Source organism: Chiloscyllium plagiosum, chromosome 3, assembly GCF_004010195.1.
Source record: "Chiloscyllium plagiosum isolate BGI_BamShark_2017 chromosome 3, ASM401019v2, whole genome shotgun sequence".
NCBI classification, from domain to species: Eukaryota; Metazoa; Chordata; class Chondrichthyes; order Orectolobiformes; family Hemiscylliidae; genus Chiloscyllium; species Chiloscyllium plagiosum.
In genome coordinates, this window is record NC_057712.1 from 43,630,873 (window position 1) to 43,642,177 (window position 11,305).

An 11,305-nucleotide genomic window follows, 5' to 3' on the forward strand; every position below is an offset into this window, starting at 1 on the left:
TAGTATCATTTTGATGTGTATTTCTGATAAATTTTATACTCCACAACATTTTGTGACAAGACCACTTGGAAAGGATGAAACACTGCTCTGCATCAGAGGAACAATATTTAAATTAAACTGAGCTGCTCCCACTTCACCAAAGGCAAGATCAATTGAAAGCCATTTTAAAAATGTGTCTTGCAAGATGTTGAGAAAAGAATTGCACTTGCACCGAAGGAAATAAGAGGTGCTGTCATTTGAGGTTTGCAAGAAAAATACCTACAGAAGTTGATAATAAGTGCTTAGCTCTGACTTTCTTATTCTTCGTATTGAAATGTTGTGAGTTTGAGCTGCGTTTCATAGATGTGAGTTGATGACTGGTACTCCCAACGTAAGATTGAAGGAATGCTGCAAAACCAGAGCTGTCATACTTAGGATGAAATGTTAATCTGAAACCGTGTCCGTCTCTCAGGTGGATATAAAACTTCCATGGTACTCATTCAAAGTGGAGTATGGGCATTCTTCCAAGTGTGTTGGACCATACCTACTGGTTAACAAATTTCACTAAAATCAAGATAATCTGGCCATTGACAGATTGTTGGTTGTAGGAACTTACTGTGTATGAATTGACTGTTATTTTCTGCAGTAACTACACTTCAAAAACACCCTCTGGGATATCTTCAGGCTGGTTATATAAACGTAGGCTTTTTTGTTGCTGTACCTCCATGTTTAGTAATAAATATAAATATAAAATTTCTCTTGTGCAGTTCAATATATTAATCCCTGATCTTAAAGATAAAAATGTGCAGGAGATCATTCATGAAAGTTTATCTGAGTCAAACTGTTTAACATTCAATGCAAAATTAATAAGAACAACAGAATTTTCACTTGTCTAAACTAATTGCTTTTGTCCACATGGTGCATGGGTGTCATGCCCACTGTCTAGACAGCTGGCAAGGGACATGTATCACCTGCTTTAGGGAGGACCCAATGACCAATCAGGCACTTAAGTGGCCAGCAGTGCACCTTCTCTGAGTTCTAGGACCCTTTACACACACTGGGATCTGCCAGCAAATCAGAGTTGTCCATTGTGGATAGCACCCTTGGAACACTAGTGGTAGCTGTTGGTAATGCACCCACCAGGGGTCCAAGATTGCCAAGGGACTGATGGATCCAGGCCACTGATGGTGAGGATGGTCAGGGCGGGAGTGATGTTAGCATCTAAGATTCTGAGCAATCCTTCCCACCCTCTCAATTTCCCAATGCCGTGTCCCTTGATCAATCACTGAGTGTCTGATATTGAGTGAGATATTTGCCTCGCTCCTGCCTGTTGGAAACTATTAGCAACCCTGAAAGTGTTACCTTTTATCACAATAAGTGAAAATGGGGTTCAGAGACAGTCTGCCTTCAACTGTTCCCTTCCCCGACTCAGTCAAGCAGAAGCAAGATGATGGTAGGGTTCTCCACCTGCAAACTTCCCACCGTAATAAATCCCCCCACTTCTCCCAAACTCACCTCAGCATTAGGGAAAGCATCTGTATGTTCTCCCTGTGTCTACGTGGGTTTCCTTCAGGTGCTCTGATTTCCTCTCACAGTCCAAAGATGTGCAAGTTAGGTGGATTGGCCATCAGAAATGTAGGGTTACAGGGACAGAGTAGGTGGCTGGTCTGGGCGGATTGCTCTTCAGAGGGTCAGTGTGGATTTGATGGGCTGCATGGCCTGCTTCCACTCTGTAGGGATTTTATGATGCTACTTTTTAAAAAAAATCCTTTAAATTTATTCTTTACAAAGGTCTTTCTTCCCAAATGAAACACTCAGGAGAGTTTTTTTTTCCCTTACTCTCAGAAATAAATTTTTTTTTACAAGGAATGAAGGAGTAAAATAAAGGAAAGAAAACAGCCATTTCATGCTACATTTGCTAAGGTCACAGAATTACATGTTGAATGTGTAGCTTCTCATAAGAGATGCAAGCGAGTGAGTGATGGCTAGGATTCAACTCAGAAACTGTGTGTTGAATGTGGATGCTAATCTGGCCATCATTGTTGTGAAGCTGCAGGTTAGCTTTGAAGAATGCAATGTATTTTAGCTGATTATTGGGGTAGAGATTATTTTGACAACACACTAAGTGGGAATCTTTTCCCCCCAAAATGTCAGCAATATCACAACCATTTAAATAGCATTGTGAAATGCCCATAGGAACAGTGACAATCGAAGGGGGAGAGAGAAGCAGACAGGTAGCAACTGAAGACATAGGGTGATAGAAATAACAGATATAGACGATGCTGAAACAGTAGTAAGTCTCAGAGAATTAGTGAGATTGTGGAGATAGGAGGGGGAAAGAGCATGAAGGGATTTGAATGCATAGATACAAATTTTAAATTTTCAGGCTTTCTTTGCTCCAAGAGACAATATAGTCTATCTTACAGCTTGCCATTATTGCACTTACACAATGAAGATGATCAAACAATTTTAGAATCAGTTCCTTTTTTAGACATGTCTTGCTGGATATCTAAATAAGTAATCCAAAATATGATTGCATGTACATCAGCAAACAAAGCCCAAATGGTTGTTTTAGATGCAAAACCTTCAGCAACTGGATGGAACTGTTTCTGCTGTCCTCCCTCTTTGAAAGAGGATAAATATTCGGAGAATTCCAGCTGTGCCAATGGCTCCAGTTTGAATAGCACAATGTTATGAAGCTGAAAGACTGTGTGGTCACTTTAAAAGAGAAGTGCCTTTCCTGAGTTGAGAGATTGTGACAGCACATGTGACTGTGATTAGCTGACGTGCAGAGAGAGTGCTGAGAATTGATAATATTTAGCAATCAGCTTGGGGTTGTGCTTTGTTGTTAAAGCAACCGAATTTGAATTTAACCAATTAATTTAAATTATGCCCAGGATACTAAAAACCAATTGAATTTGAATTTTATTGTATTGACAACAATGGACCAATGAGAGGGTACGAGTCTTGGGGCTGTAAAAAGGAAGGGCATTCAGAAAATTAATCAGTGCTAAACTGAAGAACACATGTCATCTGAAAAGGGTTCTCAAAAGAAATCTCTCAGAAGGCATCATCTATTAAAGGTATTGAGAAATTGAAGACAAAGACACTGAAAAAATAGGAGAACTGGGGGAAGATAATATAAGAGACTGTATGGACTTTGAGGGATTAAGTTGATCTAATGTTTAATAATTGGAGCATATTAATAGAGTTAGGGTTGGATAATTTTTTTTTGTAGCTTTTGTTAAGTGTTCACTGTTAGAGTTAAACTTATTATTTCTTTAAACAGTGGAAATCAGGTTCTCTTTTGCTCACTCATACTTCTAGTAGATGATTTGAGCTTTTCTGGGGTGTTAGTTTTAATTAGCAGAGGGGTTTGACTTCTGCTTTGTAGGACAAATTATTCAAAAATACTCAATTTTTAATCTAAGTTGGCAAGAATGAGAGCAGGGAAGTAGTCATGGATTTAAGAGGAGGAATGGGGATGGGAATTAAGGAGACACTCCAACTGAATCCCCTGATTTTAATTGGGATATCCTTTATTCATGAGATTTGTGGGCTGGGTTGGCATTTATTGCCTATCCCCAATTGCTCTTGAGAACATGGCTGTGAATGGTCTCTGGAACTATTACAGTTCATTGTGCTATCTCAGGCATAGAGATTGGGGAATGGGGTAAAGCATAGGACTGTGTTTTGGAGAGTTTGGGGGGGGGGGGGGTGATATGGTTTAGAAGCACTTCAGAGAGAACATTATTTAGGGACACCCAGCTGAAGGGGAGCTGGATGCAGTCTGACAAGGGACTAGAACCATACAAGGGCAATCTGTGGAAATAGAGAGCAGCCCATGGTGAATGATCAGAGTCATATAAAAGTAGAGATTGCTGGGAAGTCTCAGCAGGTCTGGCAGCATCTGTGGAGAGAAGGGTGATATGATTGGCCAAGTCCAAAGTCACAGAGATTGAGGATAATGAGCAGCAGAAGGTGTCTGTCAAGACTTTGTGGCAGTGGATGGATACAAAGAGTTATCACTGAATTATCTCTTACCATATGGTATGATTTTAATATATATCAAAAGCCAATGTCTGAAAGATATAAATTCTAAAGCTGAACTTCATTAAAACACAGCAGGGATACTTGCTGATAATCTGAACTCCACTTTCTTGCCTCTTCCCATAACCCTGTACTTCCTTACCGATTAATCATTTCTCTATTCCAACTCTGAATATACTTAATAATCCAACCTCAACAGCCCTTTGCAGTAAATTATTCCACTGAATCACTACTCTGACAGAAGAAATTGCTCCTCATCTCTGTCTGAACTGTGACCCATTTTACTCTCACTTTCGCAGGGATCGGTGAATGGATTGGACTGGAATGAAATTGAAATGGATGTTCACTTGGATCTGAATTTGACAAAGAGGAGCACTTTCTTCAGTGAGAGTTGAGGAGCAAAGGGAGATCACTGTCCATTTGTACAAATCTCAAGTTGTTGCACAGGTACAAACAGCAATGGACGGGTTAATAATATCTTTTTCAAATGCATCAGAATTCAAAAATGATGCTTCAGCTGTGCAGAGCCTTGATCAGAGCCCATTTGTGGTCAATTTTGAATGCTGCACAATAAGATAAATTACTCTTGGAGAAGGTGCTAGAGTAAAATCACCAGAAAAATACAAGTGCTCTGAGTTAGATTACAGGGCTGGGTGAGTTTAAGTTATTGAAGGGTGATCTAAGTGCAGAATTGTTGTGCAACAGGAGACCATTCAGTCCATTGTGTCTGTGCCAGTTTTCTGAACAACGTTTCACTCCGTGCCATTCTCCTGCCTTCTCCAAAAATCCTGAATTTATTCATTTTCGGATGTACCTAATTCCCTTTGAAGCCCTTGATTGAATTCTCTGACCATGCTCTCAAGCAGTGCATTCCAGATCCTAACTACTTAGACTTGGCATCCTAGAGATATACAGCATGGAATCAGACCCTTCGGTCCAACTCATCCATGCAGACTAGATATCCTAAATAAATATTGGCTCATTTGCCAGCACTTGGCCCATATCATTCTAAATCTGTCTTATTCATGTTCCCATCCAGATGTCTTTTAAATGTTGTAATTGTACCAGCCTCCACCACTTCCTCTGGCACCACCACCATTTGTATGGAAGAAATTGCCCCTTCATTCCATTTTAAATCTTTCCTCTCTCACCTTAAGCCTATGAGATTCTTCCCCACTCCCTCACCCCCCAAACCAGGGCAAAGACCTTGTCTATTTACTCTATCCATTCCCCTCACGATTTTATAAACCTCTATAAAGTCACCCCTCAGCCTCTGCTTCAGCCTATTCAGCCTCTCCCTATAGCTCAAACCCTCCAACCCTTTGCAACATCCTTGTAAGTCTTTTCTGAGCCCTTTCAAGTTTCACATTATTGTTCCCTATAGTAGAGAGGCCAGAATTGCACACAATATTCCAAAAATAGCCTAACCAATGTCCTGTACAGGTGCGACACGACGTCTCAACTTCTATGCTTGGTGCTCTGACCAATAAAAGAAAGTGTACTAAACACCTTCTTCACTAACCTACCTACCTGAGACTCCACTTTCACGGAGCTATGAACCTGCATTCCAAGGTCTCTTTGTTCAGCAACATGCCCCAGGACCTTACCATTAAGTGTAGAAGTCTGGTCTTGATTTGCCTTATCAAAATGCAGCACCTCACATTTATCTAAATCAAACTCCATCTGCTACTCCTCAGCTCATTGGCCCATCTGACCAAGATCCTGTTGTACTCTAAGGTAACCTTCTTTGTTGTCCACTACACCTCCAATTTTGGTGTCATCTGCAAAATTATTAACCTTACCTCTTATGTTCACATCCAAATCATTTATAGAAATGATAAAATGACAAAGTTAGTGGACTCAGCACCGATCCTTATGGCACATCACTGGTCACAGGTCTCCAGTCTGAAAAGCAACCCTGCATCTCCACCATCTGTCTTCTACCTTTGAGCCAGTTCTCTTACAAATAGCTAGTTCTCCCTGTATTCCATGTGATCTAACTTGCTAATCAGTCCACCATGATGAACCTTGTTGAATGCCTTACTGAAGTTCACATAGATCATGTCCAACTCTGCCTTCATCAATCCTCTTTGTTACTACGTCAAAAAACTCATTCAAGTTAGTGAGACATGATTTCCCACGTACAAAGCCATGTTGACTATCCCTAATCAGTCCTTGACTATCCATATATGTGCAAATTTTGTCCCTCAGAATTCCCACCACCATTGTCCAGCTCGATGGTCTATAGTTCCCTGGCTTGTCCTTACCATTTTTCTTAAATAGTGGCACCAAGTTAGCCAACCTCCAGTCTTAATCTCACCTGTGACTATCGATGATCCAAATATCTCAACAAGGGGGCTCAGCAATTGCTTCCATAGCTTCCCATAGAGTTCTAGGGTACACCTGATTAGGTCCTGAGGATTTATCCACCTTTTTGCTGCATCGCAACATCATTCTCATTGATTTTTCCAACTACTTCAAATCCGAGTAAATTATTGAAGATGCTAGAATCTGTGCTGAAAACAAAAAAATGCTAGAAATCACAGCAGGTCAGGCAGCATCTGTAGGGAGACAGCAAGCTAACGTTTCCGGTCTAAGTTCTCTGAAGAGTCATCTAGACTCAACATTAGCTTGTTTTCTCTCCATAAATGTTGCTTGACCATTGTGATTTCCAGCATTTTTTGTTTTCACTTTATATTTATGCCCTCTTCCTTCCACAAGTCGGAACAATTTCTCGTATTCCACTCGTGTTCCCTTATGCTTTTGAATATCTCTATCAGATCTTCTCTTTTCTCCAAGAAAAGTCTTCTCCAAATTCTTCAAGCTATCTTCATATGAGGTTCTTCATCCTCAACCTTTTTGTAAAATACTTCTGCACTCTGTCCAACACTTTTATAACTTTTGCAAAGTGCAGTGCAAAACATAGACTCAATCCTCCAGCCAATGCTGAAATTTAAATGTCTTATACAAATTCAACATAAATGTCCTTTTCATGTGCTCTATGTGCTCTTACTAATAAAGCTTAGGATATGCTTTTCTTAAACTTGCAATTTAATGAGAAATTGGCATAATCAGTTAGGCCAGATTTGTTGCAATGGCCTTTGAACTTAATGGATGCTAGGCCACATCAGACAGCACTTAGGAATCAACGTGGAATAAATCTGCAGTCACATGTAGGTGTGACTAGGTAAAGATGGAAGATTTCCTTCCAAAAAGACTATTAAGATTCCAATGGCTACCATGGTCAGATTTGAACTGTCTCCTGACTGTATGCATTAATTCTGCACATCTCAACCTGTCCCACCATCTTTCTTGACTTATGCACCTATTTTTAAAAGTTCATTATGTGGGATATGGGGTGTTGCCAGCATTTAGTGCCCATTGCTAGTTGCCTTTTGAGAAAGTGGTAGTGAGCTGCATCCTTGAACCACTGCAGTCCACCTGCCATGGCTTGACTCACAACGCTTTTAGGGAAGGAATTCCAGGATTTTGACCCAGCAACAGTGGAGGAATGGCAATGTACTTCCAAGTCAGGATGATGTGTGTCCTGGACGGAATCTGAAGGGTTTGTTCCCATATATCTGCTGCCCTTGTCCTTTTAGATGGAAGTGGTTGTGGGTTTGGAAGGTGTTGTCTGAGGATCTTTGAATCTCTGCAGTCCATCTGGAAGGTAGTACACACTGCTGCTACTGAGTGTCAGTGGTGAAGGGAGTAGATACTTTGGATGTAGTGCCAATCAAGCAGACTGCTTTGTCCCAGATGGTGTTAAGCTTCTTGAACGTTGTTGGAGTTGCACTCATCCAGACAGGTGGGAAGTATTCCATCATGCTCCTGACTTGTGACTTGTAGATGGTGAACAAGCTTTGGGGAGTCAGGAGGTGAGTTACTCAATGCAGTACTCCTAACCTCTGACCTGCTCTTGCAGCCATTGCATTTATGTGGTGAGTCTAGTTGAGTTGCTGATCAATGATATTGATAGTGGGGTATTCAGTGATGGTAACACCATTGAGTGTAAAGGGGCAGTGGTTTGATTGATGGTGGTAGTGCGAATGTTACTTACCAGTCGTCAGCCCAGGCCTAGATACTGTCCAGATCTTGTTGCGTTTGGACATGGACTGCTTCAGTGTCTGAGGAGTTGTGAATGGTGCTGAGCATTGTGCAATCATTGGTGAACATCCCCACTTCTGACCTTTTGATGGAGGGAAATTCATTGACAAAGCAACTAAAGATGGTCAGGTCTAGGACACTACCCTGTGAACGCCTGCAGAGATGTCCTGGACCTGAGATGACTGACCACCAACAACCACCACTATCTTCTGATGTGTCAGGTATGACTCTGACCATCAAGCATTTTCTGTCTGATACCCATTGATTCCAGTTTTGCTTGGGCTCCTTGATGCAACACTCAGTCAAATGCATCCTTGAGGACAAGGGCAGTCACCCTCTCACCACACCTGTGGATTTCAGCTTTTTTATCCATATTTGAACCAAGGCTTTAATGAGGTTAGAGCTGAGTGGCCCTGATTGAACCCAAACTCGATGTCACTGAGCAGGTTATTGCTGAGCAGGCTGTGGCTGTTTTCCCCCGAAACGCTGAAGGGTGACTTTTATAGAGATTTATAAAATCATGAGGGGCATGGATAGGATGAATAGCCAAGGTCTTTTTTTTCCAGGGTAGGGTGTGTCTAAAACTAGGAGGGGTAGATTTAAAGTGAGGGGGAAAGATTTAAAGGGACCTTAAGGAGCAATTTTTCATTGCAGAGGGTGATTCATGTATGGAACAAGATGCCAGAGGATGTGGTGCAGGCTGGTACAATTATAAAATTAAAAGGCATCTGGATGGATACATGAATAAGAAAGGTTTGGAAGGATATAAGCCAAATGCTGGAAAATGGGACTGGATTAATTTATGATATCTGGTCAGCATGGATGAGTTGGACTTCAGGGTCTGTTTCTGTGTTGGACAACTCTATGACTCTAAAGGTTATTGAGCAACTTAGGTCTCGAGAGTACAGGCCCTTCATCAGGAATGAGATCATGAAATACCGTGATGGTATTGAATGGCGGAGTAGGGTTAAGCAGCTGAATTGCCTACATCTGCTCCTTATGAAATATGTGTGCAGCGGGGCACTGGCTGTGTTGCTAACAGATGGAGTTCAATCTGGATAAATGGAAGGTATTTCATTTTGGGACGACAAACAACAGTAGCTTCTTCATTCCTGAAGAAGGGCTTATGCCCGAAATGTCGATTCTCCTGTTCCTTGGATGCTGCCTGACCTGCTGCGCTTTTCCAGCAACACATTTTCAGCTCTGATCTCCAGCATCTGCAGTCCTCACTTTCTCCCCCAACAGTAGCTCTTATACAATTAATGGTAAGACCTTGGATGGTGTTGTAGAGCAGAGGGACCTGGAGTGTAGGTACATAATTCTTTGAAGTTTGTGTCACATATGGTGGTTAAAAAGGCGTTTGGCACACTTTCTTTCATTGTTCAGTTCTTTGAGTATAGAAGTTGGGAAGTCATGGTGAGGTTGTACAGGACATTGCTGAGGCCTCATCTGGAATACTGTGTCCAGTTCTGATTGCCCAGTTTATAGGAAGGATGTCATTAAGTTGGAGAGAGTTCAGAATAGATTTACCAGGATGTTGCTGGGTATGGAAGGTTTGAGTTATAAAGAAAGTTACTCCGATTACAACAGGACCTTGATCAGATGGGCAGATGGGCTGAGGAGTGGCAATGGAGTTTAATTTAGATAAATGTGAGGTGCTGCACTTTGGAAAGGTAAATTATGGCAGGACTTCTATACTTAATGGTAAGGTCTTGAGGAGTGTTGCTGAACAAAGAGATCTTGTAGTGCAGGTTCATTGTTCCTTGAAAGTGAAGTTGCAGGTTCACAAGTTAGTGAGAAGGCTTTTTGTACGCTTTTCTTTATTGGCCAGAGCACGCGGTATTGCAGTTGGAAGGTCATGTTGCAGCTCTGGAGGTCATTGGTTTAGGGCACTTTTGGAATACTGCATGCAATTCTGGTCCCCCTTGTATGGAAAGGATTTGTGAAACTTGAAAGGGTTCAGAAAAAGGTGTACAAGGATGTTGCCAGGGTTGGAGGGTTTGAGTATAGGCTGGGACTATCCTCCCTGCAACTTCGGAGGATGAGGGGTTTCCTTCTCGAAGTTTATCAACAGAAAAAGGTGTACAAGGATGTTGCCAGGGTTGGAGGGTTTGAGCTATAGGGAGAGGCTGAATAGGCTGGGACTTTCCTCCCTGCAACTTCGGAGGATGAGGGGTTTCCTTCTCGAAGTTTATCAAATCATACGGGGCACATGTCTTTTCCCCAGGGTAGGGGAGTTCAAAACTAGATGGCATAGGTTTAAAGTGGGATGGGAAAGATTTAAAAGGGACCTGAGGGGCAACATTTTGATGAGGACGGTAGTGCATATCTGGAATGAGCTGCCAGAGGAAGTGGTGGAGGCTGGTACAATTGCAACATTTAAAAGACGTCTGGATGGGTACATGAATGGGAAGGGTTTAGAGGGATAGGGCTAAATGCTGGCAAATGAGACTAGATTAATGTAAAATATCTCGTTGTGTGACGAGTTGGACTAAAGGGACTATTTCCATGCTGTGCATATCTATGACTCTGATTCTTTTGGATAGGCTGAGACTTTTTCACTAGAATGTAAGAGGTGGAGAGGCAACATTAAAGAAGTCTATAAAATAATGTTAATGATAGTTGTCTTTTCCCTAGGATGTGGGATTTCATGACTTGGGGCACAATTTTAAGGTGAAAGGAGAAAGATTTAAAGACACTGGCAAATTTTTTACATGGAGGGTGGTTTGTGGGTGAAATGACCTTCCTGAGGAAGTGGTGGATATGAGAACAATTAAATTTTGAAAAGACATTTGGGTAAGTACATGAATAGGAAAGGTTTGGAGGGATATGGATCAGGAACAAGCAGGTACGACTAGTTTAATTTAGGATTATATTTGGCATGGACTGGTTGGACTGTAGGCTGTCTCCCTGCTGTATGAATCTGTCATTGCGGATTGGGAATTTTTGAAAGAAAGATATTTAAGCTGTTGCATATTTGGCATGGACTGGTTGGACTGTAGGCTGTCTCCCTGCTGTATGAATCTGTCATTGCGGATTGGGAATTTTTGAAAGAAAGATATTTAAGCTGTTGCGGCATGGTGGCACAGTGGTTAGCACTGCTGCCTCACAGCGCCAGAGACCCGGGTTCAATTCCCGACTCAGGCGACTGACTGTGTGGAGTTTGCAC

At 41.7% G+C, this 11,305-nt stretch overlaps 1 long non-coding RNA gene across 3 annotated transcripts in view; it reads left to right on the forward strand.

The window, feature by feature from the left end:
• The first annotated feature begins 2,992 nt into the window (after positions 1-2,992).
• The window catches only part of LOC122543122, a 90,014-nt gene continuing 81,701 nt past the window's right edge, over positions 2,993-11,305 (forward strand). For all 3 annotated transcript variants that reach the window (XR_006309921.1, XR_006309922.1, XR_006309923.1), the window contains exons 1-2: positions 2,993-3,062; positions 4,329-4,476. This is a non-coding gene — a long non-coding RNA (uncharacterized LOC122543122). The remainder of the gene's footprint in view (positions 3,063-4,328; positions 4,477-11,305) is intronic.